The following is an 18766-nucleotide window of genomic DNA, read 5'->3' as shown; positions in this document are numbered from 1 at the left end:
CAAAAGGCTAGATAATTACATACACATAAGGGTATTAGTGGGAATTAACACTGTTTAATCATTATGCTGTGGTAACGATGTTTTGTGTCTCTTTTAATTAAGATGGTCTGTTTTGGCCTAAAACGAAATGGCTGCCATTTACAGCCTGCACTCGAGTGATTGAATTTTGATGAGAGGCCTTGCTGAACATGGTCGAGAGTCACCTGACCACAGCTTTTGCCTGCTTAGAAAATCTTCCGTGAGGACAGCAGCTCTGGGAACGATTCCAGCTGGCCTTGGACAAGGATAAAGCACAATGAATATTGTCCAGTCTGCGGTGGCTCTGCTAAGATATCAAGGAAGAACATTTACGAAAGTAACATTTGCAAACTCGAGTTTCCTTCTTCCGTCTTTTTATTTTTGTGATTTTTCCTGAGCGGAGGTTTTCTAAATGTAACCGAGAGACTTCCTTTCCTGTTCGCTCTGCTCAGTGGCTCAACGGATATCTAATTTTTGTTTGTAACTTTTGTTCGCAACATACCTTATAAATATGTTAGACTAGAGAGGGTCCATGTTCGTTCGTTCATTCATTCTTTCCTGATGGTCATCGCGTTTGGACGTTACCCATGCTGAGGACGGCAGCTCGAGAGACTTTACCGAGAGACCTGTCCTGACCCTTTTAGGTAGAATAGGTAACTATGAGAATGACAATTTTGCTAATGATTGACTTTTCATTTGAATTAATTTAGATAAACAAGCACTTGTTTGAATTTCAGTGTCGGGTGTTTATTCCTTGTCAATTTATTGAGTTTTCAAATGTATTTCCTATGTTTTAAATCATGACTCAGGACAGTAATTTTATGGTCTCATTGACCTCATTGTAGATGCAGATTGGTTTAGGTTTTCTCTCCTATATACAGTGTGGATAGAGTAATAGTGTGAATTTAGTGTGATGGGCCCTAGCGTATGATGTATGTATGTGCGTGTGACTGTAGATTTACTCTGTCCGTGGAAGCAGGGAGATTTTATATGCGCCGATCTGCAGCAGTTTCCTGGTAGCAGTATGATGGTTAGATTATTGTCTTGATCAGATTAGATTGCTTGTACATTGGCTTTTGATTCATTGATTTATTTATTGATGTTGGTATATGTACTAATACTATATGTTGAAGTCGTCGTATTAAGTCTTATGTAGTGCTTCTGGAACTTGGGAGCTGGTGATAGTTCCGTAGTAGGGCAGAGGGAAGAGTGTGCTGCTCTCAGGAAGAACGGGATTGTTGGAATTACCTGTATGTATGCAGGAAAAACGTGTGACAATTGAAGTTGCGCGTCACATTGTCTGGGTTCGGAATCAGTGACATCGTCGTGTGTTACTATTAGGGATATATTTTCGGTATAAAAGGAGTGTGTATGGTAGCGAAGGTTATCTGTGAAACTCTGGTCTTAAGTCCCAGGGATCCGTAAGGTTTGCCGTTAAAGCTTATTGCGGGAGGAGTAATAGATATTCTCTGAGCTTGTCTGAAGGACTGGGCAGAGGTAAGCGCTGCTTGGTTAACGAGTGTTATAATTCTGTAGTGGGACAGATTGTTGGCTGTTCTCGGGAAAGGCAGGATTTTGCGTGGTTGTGCTATATTTTTCTGGTGTGAAAGTGCGTGAATGTATGAGCATTTAGTTGATTGTAAGACTCTTTGGAGCAGTTCTAGAGGAAACAGTTAATGGATGCATGTTAGAAGGGCAGAGTAGAGGGATGTGCTACTGTGTCAACGAAAGTAATAATTCTGTAGTGGAGCAGAGGTAAGCGCTGTTCTAGAAAGAAGCGGGATTCTTGTGTGAATTTTCTTTGCTATTCTGTGGTTAGCGAAACAGACAATGGAGATGTTTATATGTTGTAACTAATAGATTTTGTAGAATCTGAAACGAAGTCTACTAAGAAGGCTTTGTAAAGGAGGGGTAGACGAGTGACAGGAGACAGGAGCAGGAGCGACTGCAGCGACTGCTGACGTCATACAGACCGCGCTCTGATTGGGTAGTGGATCAGAACAGTGCTCGCGCTAGGATTGGTGTGTTGGTGTGAGCCGCGCAGGGATTGGAAGGAGTCACCCTGTGACGTAGACGCTCCAGGATTGGTGCGTTGGTGTGAGTCGCGCTGTTATTGGACAAAAGATCCGCAACTGTACGGAAGAGACTAGAGAATACTGGTAAACATTAAAATGTATTACCAACCGGAGGAAAAGAAGAAAAAATCCTTGTTTGGTAAAATAAAAAGGTGGTTCGACAAGGATAAAAATGTAATAACCAGAGAGGGTGAATTGCTACCTCCAACGAAAACTCCTGCATCCTTCATGGTTGCGAAATATGGGTATCATACCTGTATATGGTTGGAGAACTGGGCTAGGTATACTAAGGACGATGGTGTCTTAGCATTCCCGGAACATGGTTCATTTAATCTGGCTGTGTTGAGAAATTTACAGGAGAAAATGATGTGTCTAGAGCCTAGACCAAGGCCGACACAGTTTGAGGCGTTGGTGGAATGGGAAGATGAGGTACATGAGCGAGAAAAGCAGAGGAGTGGAGGCAACTATAGGTACTTTTTTGGGAGGAAATATGATCGAGAAACTCATCATGATCGAATGAGGAGATGGCGAGATGCTAGTATGTCAGAAGGATTATATCCTATAAGGACAGTTGGTGAGAAGGAAGAGAGGAAGGCTACAGAAAGGGTGCCTGATGCAGAAGTGAGAAGGTATGGAGCTAATGATTATGAGGATGAGGTCTTGGATGACATGATTTACAAGAGACCACCGCCGTATAGACCAGAACCAGAAGAGAGTACGCCAGCTGTTACTCCCGTAAGAGATACTTTGCGGATTATTAAAACTGAGGTCGTGACACCTGATTTGAAAAGTGGTAGCTCTTTCACGGAAAGGGAGAGAGAGAGAGAGCGAGAGAGAGAGAATCGAGTCAGTGACGAGAAAACGAGAGAGTTAGCCAGAACCACATCTGAGCTGACTGAGAAAATACGAGAGCTGACAAAAAATCTTGAAGCAGTTACGGTACCTGTAACGATTGGTCCGGTTGTGCCTATTTTTGATAAACAAAGAATGGGTGAAAATAGCTTGACAGTTCCTTATGTTGGAAATGGTTTGGTTGGTACTTGCTCTTTGGAGGAATCAGGAACGAGAACAGGAGGGAAAAATTTGAGACAGTCAAGACATGATGCCTGTAGTGGAGGATTAGATGTGCAGCCTAATTCAGGATTGAATACTGGTTGTTTGGGAGGAACGATTTTGGAACCACAAAGGATGACAGAACAAGTGAGTACAGTGAAGAAGTCTACTGAAATAACAGCTGAGGATTTGAATGATTGTTTGAGGGTTCTTCAAAAGAGAGATAAAGATTCACAGGCAATTGATGTAGCCAGGTTGCGCATAGAATTGGAGGAGCTTATTGCAGGGACAATTCCTACAGATATACTCAAAAACCATCATGATGGAGAGTTATTATTTATGTGTAAAAGCATCACCTGGAGGGCTAAAAGTACACATGATAGGTTAAGAGCAATAGCGAGTGAACAAGGAGTTGACATGGATAAGGTGAAGGCTTTGCAGAAGTCTTATAGGATGGGTTTTACGGATAAAGATATTGAGAATCTGAATGGTGCTGGTAGAACAGGACAGATTAAGGAAATGATTGCATTGTTGCGAAAATGGGGTGATGTAGAAAAGTGGAAGGATAGATGGTACAAGAAAAGGGAAGATTCAGTGGACAGGACTTATTCAGCTTTTCCCATGAGAGAAAAGGAGAAAACAGTGGATGCTTATCCTATGAGAGAGATTCCTGGAGGTGGATATGTACATGTCCCATGGACTAGACAGGATATTCTATCATTTACGAATGATTTCCCTCGACTGAGAGAAAAGCCCGTCGAGTGGTATAGGCAGGTAGACAGGTTTGTGAAATTGTCAAAAGTGCTGTGGATTGACCTGAATAGTCTGTTTGATATAATTGTTCCAGCAGACTTGTAGGCTGAGTGTAAAATAGTTGTAGATTGGCCTGCTAAGGAGTATCCAAGAGATCCGAAAACAGGAGCACCAGATTCAGAGGTTATGAAAAAATATGATCAGGTAATTGTGTTCCTGAAAAATAAAGTACCCCCGAAAGAGACAGACTGGGTTAAGATAGATCGAACACATCAGGAGGCAAAAGAATCAGTTCATGCTTTTTACGAAAGGCTGATACTGGCTTTTAAACAGTTCAGTGGAGATGAACACCTGGGTGATAAGGATTTGAGTAATTTTGTATACAGATTTGTATATGGCTTGAGACCTGAAATCAGTGAGAGAATACGTGAACATACAGTTGATTGGCAGAGTAAAAAGATTGATGAAATCTTGAGACATGCAAAATACTTCAGTGATGAGATTGAAGCAAAACAGAGAAAGCTGAAAGAGAAGGCAATGTGGGCACAGGTGAAGGTTGCTGAAAGACAAGAAGCACAGTTGGTGGAACAGGCAAATAATCAAGGAAATAGGCCCAGATATGCGGGAAAAGGAAAGGGGAATTTAGAAGAGGCCAAAAAGAAATTCCCTTGTCACAACTGTGGACAATTGGGGCATTGGAGATCCGAGTGTACCAATCCACCATTAGTGAGTAACGAAAATAAAACCTTAAATCAACAGGTGCAGAACGAGGGGTGTAATCAACAGCAGCAACAACAGAAGGTTGTCAGACAGCAGAGTCAAGAGCCAAAACCGCCCTTGCCGCAGAATAGAGGGTCCCAAAAGTATAATCAGGACTCAGGATTCTACAATGATGAGCAGGTAAACAAACCGAGACGTTCAAACCCGGTACAGCAGTACTGGTTAAAGAATGAGGGGAGTGAGTCTGAAGGGGACTATTGACGGTGCCGAAGAGAGGAGGAAGAGTGCATACTTGGTGCAACTCTAGAAATAGACCAGGCAGGACCATTTGTAGATGGGAAAATAAATGGGGAGAGTGTTACTTTTTTGGTAGACACAGGAGCGACGAGATCAACTGTCAGGTCAGCAGATATTAGAAATCTTCCTCTCTCGGACGAAGCAATCCAAGTAGTTGGTGTAGCCAATACACAGATTAAGACTCGTCTTCCTGAACCAGTAAAGGTAAGAATAGGGAAATTTTCAGACATGCACAGATTTGTTGTCTGTGACACTAGTCCAGTGAATTTGTTAGGTAGGGACTTATTGTGCAAGATGAATTGTACAATTTTCTGTACTCCGGATGGAATAGCTTTTGAGACACCAGATGAGGATGTCTTGTACCGGATGACTCTAGACAATAGAGAGAGTGAGATTGTTGGTACATATGCAGTGTTTAATCCAGATGATTTGCCTCAGGAGTTGAGACACACAGTGAAAACAGCAGTTTGGGATTTTACTGGAGAAGATGTGGGATTGATGAATAATGTAGATCCAGTGAAGATTTCAGTGAAAGAGGGAATTGTTTATCCTAATATCCCACAATACAGACTGACACCAGAAATAATTGAGGGGATTACTCCTATAATTGACAAGATGATTCAACAAGGTGTTTTGAGAGAGATACTGAGTAGCCCGTGTAATTCACCGATAATGGGGCTAAAGAAACCTAATGGAAAGTTCAGGATTGTACAGGATTTGAGAAAGGTTAACAAAATTGTGGTGGCATGTTGTCCCATTGTGCCAAATCCCTCAGTGATTTTGTATCAGATTCCTCATGATGCTGAGTGGTACACGGTGATTGATTTGTGTCATGCTTTCTTTTCAATTCCATTGCATCATGACAGCCAGCCGATTTTTGCATTTCGGTTTGGCCAGCGCATTTTAGCATGGTGTCGTATCCCACAGGGGTATACAGAGAGTCCTTCGATATTCAATCAGTTATTGAAAAAAACATTGGAGAGTTTGGTTATGCCTGAAAGCTCAGTACTAGTGCAGTATATCGATGACCTACTGGTGGCATCGAAGACACGTGAAGCTTGTGAAGTAGATACCATAGCTTTACTGAATCATCTGGCAGATGGAGGGTTAAAGGTATCTCCAGCCAAATTGCAATTTTGCAAAAAAGAGGTTCATTATCTTGGACACAATATTGAAAAGGGTCTGAGAAAGGTGACCGATGACAGGATCAAAATTATCAGAGGAATGAGAGCCCCAATGACCCAGAGAGAAGTGAGGATGTTTCTGGGGATGGTGGGTTATTGTCGTCAGTGGATAAGTAATTTCTCCCTGATAGCAAAGCCATTGATTAAGTTAACCAAAAGTGAGGTGAGAGACCCATTGGAACTGGATGGAGAACAAATGGCAGCATTTGAAGAGTTGAAGAGCAGAATGTGTGAAGCCCCTGCTTTGGGAATGCCAGACTATGAGAAAGAGTTTGAGTTGTACTGCAGTGAGAGAAATGGTTGTGCACTTTCAGTGTTAATTCAGAAGCATGGACAACTGAGAAGGCCGATTGCGTACTTCTCATCGACACTTGACCCCGTAGCTGTAGGTTTGCCAGGTTGTCTGAAAGCAGTAGCTGCTACATGCAGAAGTTTGGAACAGAGTGAGGGTATAATAATGGGATATCCTGTAAGGGTATTCGTACCTCATGATGTGGCAATTCTTTTGACAAGAAGCAGGACTCAGTACATGTCACATAGTCGGCTGACTAAGTATGAGAAAATCATTCTGGGAGCTTCAAATGTGACTCTTGAGAGATATGTGAATCCAGCAACGTTGTTACCAGATGCTGAAAATGTGAATGTTGGAGATGATGTTGATCATGATTGTTTGGATGTGCTTGACTACTGCACAAAACCAAGACCAGACATAAGAGATTTGCCATTACCTGAGAGTGATCATGTGTTGTTTGTGGATGGATCATGTTTGAGGACTGATGATGGTGTGCTGAGTGCAGCATATGCAGTGTGCAAGGTTTCAGAAGTTATGGAAGCTTCGCCTTTGAAAGGAGTGAGATCTGCTCAAGTGGCTGAATTAGTGGCATTGACAAAAGCATGCAAAATTGGGAAGAATCTGAGAGTGACTGTGATGACTGATAGTCAGTATGGATTTGGAGTCGTTCATGACTTTGGCCAGCTATGGCTACAGAGAGGTTTCTTGACGTCGAGTGGGACTCCAATAAAGAATGCTGAGGTGACTGGAAAGTTGCTTGAGGCGATACAGCTGCCTAGAGAACTAGCAGTTGTGAAGTGTGCTGCTCATGGACAAGGAGATGATTTTGTTACTCTTGGTAATAGATTTGCCAATGACATAGCACAGTATTGTGCGAAAACTAATCAATCGATCAATAGGGCACGAGAAAGGGAAATGTCTTTTTGTTCTGTGATGTTTACTAATGTCCTAGAAACGTGGGATGAAGTGAAACAGTTGCAGGATGAGGCAGGAGATGAAGAAATGAGAGATTGGATCAAGGCAGGTTGTTCCCCAAGAGAGACAGATCATGTTTGGATCTATAGAGATGGTAGACCAGCCATGCCTAACTCTATGCTGTCGACAATGGCAAGAATGTATCATGGCCAGGGACATCTGGGGAGGGATGCGATGATCAGGTCTTTTAAACAAACCTGGTACAATGCAAAGTTCAGGTTGATTGCAGAGAGCATCTGTCAAAGATGTTTGATTTGTCAACAGTTTAATACTGGGAAAAAGACAGTGGTGAGTCTAGGAACAATAGGCAGAGAAGGAGGTCCTTTTACCAGAATGCAAATAGATTTCATTGAGATGCCCCAAGTGAACAAATTGAGGTATGTTCTAGTGGTAGTCTGTTTGTTCTCAAGATGGGTGGAGGCCTATCCGACTAGGAGAAATGATGGAATAACAGTTGCAAAATTACTGTTGAGAGAGTTGATTCCTAGGTACGGGTTCCCAGTGACAATTGAGTCTGATAGAGGTGGACACTTCTATAATGAGCTCATGGGTTTGATTTGTGAAGCATTGAGCATACAGCAGAAGCTACATTGTGCATACAGACCAGAGGCTTCTGGTGTCGTTGAACAGATGAATGGCACAATAAAAAATCGAATTGGTAAGATGTGTTTAGCCACTGGAATGAAATGGCCTGATGTCTTGCCTCTAGTGTTGATGACAATTAGATCTACTCCAGATAGAACCACAGGTTTGAGTCTGCACGAAATCTGAATGGGACGTGCGATGAGACATGCTTTCGTGCCTGTCAACAAGTTGATGACAATAACTGATGACATGATTTTGGATTACTGTAAAGGCCTGGCTGACGCAGTTCATTCTGTGTTTCACCAGGTTGGAAAAGACGCTACCACACTTGAGAAGAAGCAAGCCCATGATCTGAGTCCAGGGGACTGGGTGAGGATTAAGGTGCACAGAAGAAGAAATTGCTTGGTTCCAAGGTGGGGAAGGCCAAGACAAGTTATTCTGACTACGACAACTGCCGTAAAGTGTGCCGGTGTGAAAAACTGGGTGCATGCTAGTCATACTCTGAGAGTTCCAAATCCAAAAGAAGGGACTGGTAAGGAGTATTTTGAAGAGTCAGATTCTAGTGATGATGCAGAAACTGAACCAGTGAGAAGGAGAAAGAATCCTGAAAGGAGTGAAGAAGAAAGAGAGTCAGGTGATTCTTTCTTTCCAAGAGAGGCTTCAAGAGAAACTTTGAGAGTTTCAGAGGAGAGATCAGATTCTGTAAGAGTGCCTGATGTTCCAACAAGCAGTGGAGAAGAAAGAAGAGAAAAAAGCAATTCCACAGTGACTACACCTGAATCAGATGAGGAAGTTGAGAATCCACTTGAGATTACACCTGAAGAAGCAGGGTCAGAAGAAGATAGAGAGGGACAGTTTGCGGAAGACCCCCGAGGAGGTGTAGGGAACATTCCTGATGAGCTAGGTGAAGGGACAAGTAAACAGCAAGAAGATTGCGTGTCGGAGACCCGAGGAGGGACAGAGTTAGGGAAATCTCAATCAGTGGTGGAAAAGACTGTGGAACGAAAGAAAATTGTTGAAGAACAAGAGGCAATTGAGACAGAATCAGATGAGAGTGAAAATGAGAAATCAGAGGGTCGAGTTCTGAGAAAGAGAACCTGGATTGGAGAGAGAAATAACAAAGAAGTGAGACCAAAAAGGGTTGTGAGAGGAGATCTTTGGCCTAACAGGATAAAGAGACTGAGGTACAGATTGACACGAACAATTCCATCAAAAGCTGAACAAGTGAACGAGGTGTCGAGTCAGAATCAAGCAAAGGGTGAAAAACAGAAGGTCACAAAGGAACCAGAGGAGATCAAGAGAATCAGAAAACCTAACCAGAAGTATAGGTCACCGGAATGGACGTACGTGGCACTGTCTGAAGGTGAAGAGACAGAAAGTCAAGGAAATCCAGAGGGGGCCATACGTAAAGTGGTTGAGGAGAAAACTGTTGGAATCCTGAAAGTTATCTTGACTGACATTGGAGAAGAGTCAGATGCACAAGATGTTGTTGATGATCTGATACAATTCGATGTTGCTGAAGAAGAAGTGAAAAGTGATGAAAATCCAAATTGAGCGAACTAAAGGAGTCACTTGGAGAAGTGAAAGAAGAAAATCTGAAATTAGCTGTTTGAAATAATCTAGTGCTCTAGTGTTTCAGTAGTGGAGTAGAAGAGGCTAAGTCAAAAGACACTGCCGAAGTAGTAAAATGGCTAACACAGAGAATAAAATAGATGTGCCTTCTTGAAAAGATGGTGTAGAATGTGCTGTTGCTGTACTGGATTATTAATGCTATTATGGGGTGTACTAGCTTTATTAATTACTTTTGGAATTACAATAGGTACTTTTGGAATACACACTGAGAATGTGACTAATGTAGAGAAGGGTTCGCAGAAGGTAGTTCCAACTAGAATTAGTAACATTTACATACATAAAGATAGGTCAATTAATGATTTTTCTAGCAATGTTTTTTCAAAGTTATTGTACGAATAAGTAAAGACAATGGAAGTTAGGGATTGCTACGTCTGTATGCAATTACCTGCATCCGTTTCAGAAGGTGTTACTTATCACCATTTACCAGCTACGTATGGAATTTCATGTAGTGTGCTAAGTAGTGTTTTTTATTTGTTAGGGAAAATAGATTATGAGATGTCTAACAAGGATAAAATTTTTGGGCAATTGCCTATGAACAAAAAGCTGAATCCAGCTAAAGTAGCTAACATTTTTGGTGAGATTTTTATTGAGAAAGAAGAATTAACATTAGATTACATTTTCAAGAACAATTTAACTTGCAGTTTGAAAGAAGAAGAAAAGGCTTTCCTAAACATGGTAGAGGAAAGGAGAATGAGCATGCATGAAAAGGCAGGGAAATATAAAGTAAGTGAGACAATTTGGGACATTGAGATGGGAAAGGAATTAAGGAATGGGGCTAGTCCAACTTTAGCTTTAGATGCACCACAGAAGGGTAAGCTATGTATTACTAGAAAGAAAGACTAGAAAGAAATCCCAATATGATACATATTTTGTTGGGACTAGTGAGTGCTATGATACATACTTCATTGCAACAGGATGGGGTTTTAAAGGTGGGGAGGATCCAGTTTTCCCAGGAGTGTATTATGTTTGTGGGAACAAGGCTTATTACAAGTTGCCTGACCATTGGTATGGCACGTGTTATGTGGGCCTGGTCTTTCCAAAGATTTTTCATATAGATAGAATAGAAGATGTAGAACATATTAATTTACTAACAAGTTTTAAGAGAGAAACTTGGTCAGAAATAGTTGGTGATATCTTTGGATCTTTAATTCCAGCAGTGGGAATTTCTTTAAATGCATATGGGATTCGGAAACTGTCAACAGTGGTGGATCGCTTATCGACAAGTACCGCTGGAGAGTTTCTTTTGGTAAATACGGAGATGATTGCTGTATGTGCCATGTCTATGCAAAATCGACTTGCCCTTGATATTCTATTGGCCAAGGAGGGTGGAGTCTGCGGAATGCTGAAAGTTCAACATTGTTGCACTTACATTCCTGACGAAAGCAAAGACCTGAAGGTCTATAACAAAAATATTACTGATTTGCATGAAGAATTAGTACCACTGGAAGCTGAAAGTATCTGGACTAAAATAGCTAATAAGATAGTTGCTGTTAAGAGTTTTATTGCTAAAATAGGTAGTACCATTATTGGTAAAGTATTATTTCCATTGACATGTATAATTGTTGCTTTATTGTTACTATGATTGGGGTGTTTGTGTTGTAAAAACAGGGGAGGGAAAAAGAGAATAATTAGAAGAGATGCTGAAAAGAAACAAAAAAAGTCAAGGAGAGACCCACAAGAAATAGAATTAGAAGAGTTAAGGGAGAGTGTTTATTTGGAAACAAAGAGGGATGATGTGAGGGAGTCTGGTGTTTAATGTTGTGTTATAAAAGACATTTTCAATTTCTCCTAAAATTGGGACTTAAAATTGTTTTTGAGTGGTTTTTGTGGTGATAAGATATCACCAAAGGGGGGATTGCTGGAGCAGAGTTTTCTGTTGAAAATTTATCGAGTTTTAAGCTCCAGTTTTGTCTATATGTTATGACTAAAATTATTAATTTATAATTACTAACCAACATTACTAATGAGAGAAACTATACGTGGGATGCATTTATATTGCTTAGTAATAACGTGCGGGTCTTATTAAATGAATGTCGCAAAGTGCTATTTGTTTAAAGCACAAATGCTTTTTAAAATAACGTGTACTAATGCTTTATTGCGTTGCAAAAGGCTAGATAATTACATACACATAAGGGTATTAGTGGGGATTAACACTGTTTAATCATTATGCTGTGGTAACGATGTTTTGTGTCTCTTTTAATTAAGATGGTCTGTTTTGGACTAAAACAAGATGGCTGCCATTTACAGCCTGCACTCGAGTGATTGAATTTTGACGAGAGGCCTTGCTGAACATGGTCGAGAGTCACCTGACCACAGCTTTTGCCTGCTTAGAAAATCTTCCGTGAGGACAGCAGCTCTGGGAACGATTCCAGCTGGCCTTGGACAAGGATAAAGCACAATGAACATTGTCCAGTCTGCGGTGGCTCTGCTAAGATATCAAGGAAGAACATTAATGAAAGTAACATTTGCAAACTCGAGTTTCCTTCTTCCGTCTTTTTATTTTTGTGATTTTTCCTGAGCGGAGGTTTTCTAAATGTAACCGAGAGACTTCCTTTCCTGTTCGCTCTGCTCAGTGGCTCAACGGATATCTAATTTTTGTTTGTAACTTTTGTTCGCAACATACCTTATAAATATGTTAGACTAGAGAGGGTCCATGTTCGTTCGTTCATTCATTCTTTCCTGATGGTCATCGCGTTTGGACGTTAACCATGCTGAGGACGGCAGCTCGAGAGACTTTACCGAGAGACCTGTCCTGACCCTTTTAGCTAGAATAGGTAACTATGAGAATGACAATTTTGCTAATGATTGACTTTTCATTTGAATTAATTTAGATAAACAAGCACTTGTTTGAATTTCAGTGTCGGGTGTTTATTCCTTGTCAATTTATTGAGTTTTCAAATGTATTTCCTATGTTTTAAATCATGACTCAGGACAGTAATTTTATGGTCTCATTGACCTCATTGTAGATGCAGATTGGTTTAGGTTTTCTCTCCTATATACAGTGTGGATAGAGTAATAGTGTGAATTTAATGTGATGGGCCCTAGCGTATGATGTATGTATGTGCGTGTGACTGTAGATTTACTCTGTCCGTGGAAGCAGGGAGATTTTATATGCGCCGATCTGCAGCAATAGCACCTCATTAAAAAGCATTGCAGTTAATAGAAGGTTTTAAGACTTTAGTTACATTATAAATCATTTGTTGATGGTACCATACTAATTTTAGGAATTGTGGTATGTTCTAAGGTGATTTCACCATGTGAAAAAGCCTTCTGCTGGGATATCATGATTGAGAGAAAAATATTTTCTCCTACTTTTACCACAGAGGTTTGGAAGGTGATCTATAAGCTAAACTGAGAGCTTATTTTCTGTAAATTCACATTATCTTTCTCAGTCATGTGAGAATGAAGTCTGACATTCTCAGTAAAACATGTACATCCAACAAGGGCAGAGACTGTCAGTTGATTCCTTTGTGTTCTACTGCAGCTTCCCAGAGTGTTCCAAAGAACTACTAGAGCGCTAACAGTCCTACTTATGATAAACGTAATGCACACCTGAAGCCATCTTGCTTGGATTAAAGTGGTAACTCTTAAAACATTTAATTTAAAAAGGAACAAAATGAGGGGGTTCATTTTTCCATAAAAAGTATGATTAGTGCTGCAGAAAGAAAAATTAGGGCACATTTTGTGTGACTTCTCAAATCCTCTTCTATTTCATTAAAAAATTCTGACATGCAGACTAAAACATGCACTTTCAATACCAGCAGCAGTTTTCCCTGGTGAGCAGTAGCTTTACTACAGTGATCTAATGAGCAAAAAGAGTGCTAACATTCTGAATTTATGGCAAATGTGTGACACATCTGTATGCCTTCTTGATGGAATCAAAGTAAAAAACTGAAAGTATTTCCTACTGAGGAGACTGCAGTAAATGAGGAAATTAGGAAACTTCATAACAAATAAGTCTCCCAAGATGGCCACCAGAGACAAAAGAGCCCAAATGTAGCCCAAATATCACCCAGATGTAGCCCAAGTATAGCCCAATGACAGAATGTCCCAGAATGTTCTTAAAAACAACTAGAGCGCTTACTGTCTTTATTATGACAAAAGTATGGCACACCTGAAGCCATCTTGATTGGAATAAACTGGTAACACTTAAAACATTTAAATTAAAAAGGAACACAATGAGGGGGTTCATTTTGCCATAGAAATTATGATTAATGCTAAAGAAAGAAAATGAGGGCACATTTTGAGTGACTTCTCAAATCCTCTTCTATTTCATTAAAAAATTCTGACATGCAGACTGAAACATGCACTTTTAATACCAGGAGCAGACTTCCATGGTGAACAGTAGTTTTACTACAGTGATCTAATGAGCAACTAGAGTGCTAACATTCAGAATTTTTGGCAATGTGTGACATATCTGAATACCTTCATGATGGACTCAAAGTAAAAAACTGAAAGCATTTCCTACTGAGGAGACTGCAGTACATGAGGAAATTAGGAAACTTCATAACAAATAAATCTCCCAAGATGTCCACCGGAGACAAAAGAGCCCAAATGTAGCCCAAAATCACCCAGATGTAGCCCAAATATAGCCCAATGACCGAAGTGTGCAAAACACTTATTATTTTGTGTTTTTGCAGTGTTATATAGTGCAGACTTGTCAGGTATTGGAGTGCTTTACATGAGCATTGGTTACATCACACAAGAACAAATTCATTTTGGTTGTAGACATGGGGAGACTAAGTGATTTGACCAGAATCACAGAATGTCGAGCTGAAGCAGAAACTTCAACCTGGTTCCCCAGTTGCAAAGTCTGCAGTTCTGGAAGTAACACCACATCCTCTCCCCTAAGTGCAACATTTAATCAAGTGGTCAACTGGATAAAAAAACATGAAGATAAATAATTTAAAAGTGCTTTGTCGCTATTTGAAAACTCAGAAAATATGGCCTTATTTTAGTCTTTTAGAGCACTAACCATAATTTTGATGCCAATAAGACCCTCTCATATATGTAATTTCTAAAGGAAATGCTCTAGGTATTACAGTTTTGATTACATCAAGATGATGTCAGGCGTTCCACACTTTTGTAATAAATATAGAATGTTAGCAATCTAGTTGTTCATTAGGATACTGTTGAGAGGCAGAGGCCAGGGGCACAGACTCTGAAAATTGAAGGCAGGTAGGAGGGTGCAAAGGCAACAATTTAACCACACTGAGCAGGCAGGAAGGGCCGTGGAAGCACAACAGACTATGGAGGGCAGTGGAAAGGGGGGCAGGGGCAACAAACCAACAATACAGGACTTGCAAGAGAGGCTGTGGCAATGTAATAGACCATTGTGGGCAGAAGGAAGAGGCAATGGTAGTACAACCATACATGCCAACAGACCAGATTCAGCCAGGAAACGTCCAATGTTTTTAAGCTCAAATGGGCTTTATTTGATCTGTCTCCTGTCTACAATATCCTCTTTTTCAATGTAACTCAAAGGGGAAAATCAATACCCCAGTTTTTTTTCAAAATCTCCCTCTTACCAAGTTCAAAATGTTCGCAAGTATGGTACATTGGATCATGGAATGAAATGGGATAGGGACATGGACTTGGATAACAGAGGACAGGAGGGACATGGAGAGGTGCACCAAACTGACCCTGCAGGGCAGGCATCAGGGTTTGCAGCAGCACAATACACCACACAGGGCATGCAGGACGGGAGTGCAGCACAACAATCCATAGAAAGCAAGAGGGAGGGGACAGGACCATGCACATGGACAACAGAGAACAGAGGGGCAAGAGGCAATGGTAGCTAGCTGACCATAATGGACAGACAGGAGAGAAAGCTGCAGCATAACAGACCATAAAGGGCAGGAGGGATGGATCAGGGGCATCACAATGGAACAGACAAGCCAGGAGGGAGGGAGTAGGGGTCTGCACATGTAAACAGAGGGCTGGGGGCAAGGGGGCAGGGCAGGAGCAGCAAGATAGCCATGGAGGTCAGGCAGGATGGGCACTAGAAGCAAGACACACCATGAAGAGCAACAGTGAGACTGTGATGGCATCCACACAGACCATGGAGGGAAGGTGGGAGGGGGTCAGGGGCAGCTAACTGACCACACAGGGAAGGTGGGAGGGGCCATGGCAGCACAGAAGACCATGCATGGCAAGTGGGAGGGTTAATGGCAGCACAATGGCTATGATGGGCAAGAAGGAGGGTGCAGGGGCATGCACAAAGGACGATGGAGGATAGAAGGGAGGGTCAGGACCTGTGCACAGACAAGAAAGTTCAGGGGAAGAGGCCTCACAACAGACCACACGGGGCAGGCAGGAGGAGCAGTTGCATCACAACAGACCAGGGAGGGCAGAAGGGTGTGGCAGTACAATGGACCATGTAGGACAGGAGGAAGAGGATAGGGGCATGGCATGTGGACAGGCAGGGTGGAGGTGGCAGGGACAGGTTACAGTCATCTGACAATGCTAGGCAGGTGGGAGGGGAGTGGCAGCTCAACAGAACACTCAGAGTAGATAGGAGTGGCAGGTCCATGGGACATGGTGGGCAAAAAGGATGGAGCAGGGGCATGCACAAAGACATCGGAGGGCAGGGGGAAGGAGAATAGGGGCAGCAAGCTAAGCACAGAGTTTAAGCAGGAGGTCAATGATGGGGCATAGAATTGGGCAATGGAGGGCAGGAGGAGTGGACTGGTACATCATACTAAATTGAGGGCAGTGGCAGCACATCAGACCATGCATGGCAGGAGGGAGGAGGCTAGTCCATGGATTCACACAACAGAGGATAGGGAGGAGGGGGATGGGGCAGCAAGCTAACTGTTCAGAGAAGGTGGGTATTAGGAACTTTATTGTTTTGAAAACATTGTGTCTGTGCGAACTACTTAAAATATGAACAAGTATGCAGCATAATCTCACTTTTATTCAGGAAGAAGAGGACGTTTGTGACTGTGACTCCGGGCTCACTTGGCAGAAACACCCCCTGACCCTCCAGCCCCTATCGCAAAATGTAATGCCCGTGAAAAGGGTAGGTGAACACAGTGTTATATAGAACATAGTCCTGAGAGCACGATTGAAAATGAAAACTAGATATAGTGTATGGTATAAACTATGCACCAAAAAGTGTGATATAAGATGAACCGGGCGTGAAATATAATATGCAATACATTGTGCGCAATGACAGATTCATTGGAGAGCGCGAGATAGCACAGGCACTAGCGCGTGCTATGCGATATGCGCCGTGGAGTGTAATATGCACAGGGCAGTGTTGTGTAACCTAGCTAGTCTCTAAAGTTGTAATATAAAATATGTGCTGGGGAGTGTAACGTTGCATATGCACTGTGACAAAGATATGGATCCCAGATTGTAATATGTATGGCATAGCACTGTGCGTTATAACATAGGCATCGAGGAAGGCACGTTAGATGGGGCAATATAACCCGTGCGAAGACAAATGTGGCATGACATATTCACGGGGTGGTGTTACAGTGCACATGGGCTAGAGAGTGTCATAGCATATGCACTAGCTAGTGGAATACAACACAGAGGTGTGTGGCACTCAGCAGGCAATGGTGGGTGTAACACAGCATTGGGCTCTGCCAGGAGCGTGCTGTGACTCTCAAGTGATGTTCGTCCCCTTTCCAGAGAGTAAAATAAAAAGTATTACACATCCGGCTGTGGATGTGTGTTTTATTAACCGTGAGGGGGGTTTCTTGCATAGTTTTGGTCGCATTTTTGTCAAATCCCCTTTAAACTGCTTGGTTTGCATGTGTATTAAATGTGCCCGTCAATAGCTACCTATGTTTGTATAAATAAACAACAAGGGTGTCTACCGGGACTAGGCACGGTAGGGCATCAGACATGTCAGAGCTTCACTAGTGGTGTGAACACATTCCACGTGGATTCATTGTATGCATAGTCGCCTTTTAATGAATATCACGCAAATCGTCATGGTGATAGGTACGTACGGTTTGTCCAGCATGTCCTAGGTGTGTCTATAAATATATATTTTTAAAAAATAATAAAAAATAGTGGCCGGCCCTTGGGATTGGGGTCAAAAAAATATAATTAGGAGACAGGCCCTGGGGGATGGGGTCATCAGGGCCAATAAATTAGAATAAGAAGGGGAACCACACAGACCCCTTCTTAAAAAATTAAAATAAATAAAAGACTGGCATCGTGCCGGAGGCCACACCCCCTCCTTGCAGCACTCTGCAAACGCGCCCCCTGGCGAGTTGTAAGTTGGGGAATTAATTCCTCTTCAATACTGAGGGTCCCTGAGGGCCAACAAGCCCAACAGGCATCTCCAGTATGCGCCAGGGAGCTGCGCTGCAGACAGGTGTTCTGAGGCCAAGCCCCTTTTTACACCTCTCTGCAACGCAGCTCTGTGGCACTTACTGGAGGTACCTAGTGGTCTAGTTTGACCCTAGGGACCCTTAGGATTCAAGGGGACTTAATCTCTCAACTTAGAACAGCCACAGGGCGAGTTTACACAGTGGTGAAGGGAGGGGACGGGGCCTGAGGTGACGTGTGCAAACACGCACTATGGCATGTTTTAAATTGGGGATATAATTTCCCTTCAATACTGAGGGCCCCTGGGGGCTAACTAGCCCACCAAGTGCTTCCAGTAAGCGCCACTGAGCTGCATTGCAGAGAGGTGGTCCAGGCCGTGCCACTTTTTACACCTCTCTGCAACGCAGCTCTATGGCACTTACTGGAGGTACCTAGTGGGCTAGTTGGACCCTAGGGACCCTCAGGATTCAAATGAACTTAATCTCCCAACTAAAAACGGACACAGGGCGTGTTTACACAGTGGTGAAGCGAGGGGACGGGGCCTGAGTGAACGTGTGCAAAAACGCCCTGTGGCCTGTTTTAAGAGGTAGTTTTAATCCCCTGCCCTATTATATACTAGGGGCTTACAGAGGAGGTCATGCTAATCACAGGGGGGCCCCAACGCATAGTGTTCCCTAGTGTATGCAAGTGTTTTCACTGTATTCTAAGTGTCTTTTAACATAGCACTGGCTCTAGGACTGGTTAGTCAGACTCAGTTACCACCAGTATCCGTCTGAAAAAGTTGAGGGTACAGGATGATTTTGCAACAAGGCTTCTTTCTGCTCTTCTTTTTGTTCTTTCTGCACGTTATCCTTCTTCCTGCACTTTTCTTCGTCTTTGAGGACTTCTGTTACTTC

The sequence above is a fragment of the Triturus cristatus genome, chromosome 11, assembly GCF_964204655.1.
Source record: "Triturus cristatus chromosome 11, aTriCri1.1, whole genome shotgun sequence".
NCBI lineage: Eukaryota > Metazoa > Chordata > Amphibia > Caudata > Salamandridae > Triturus > Triturus cristatus.
Note: the sequence above shows the minus strand (reverse complement) of the source record.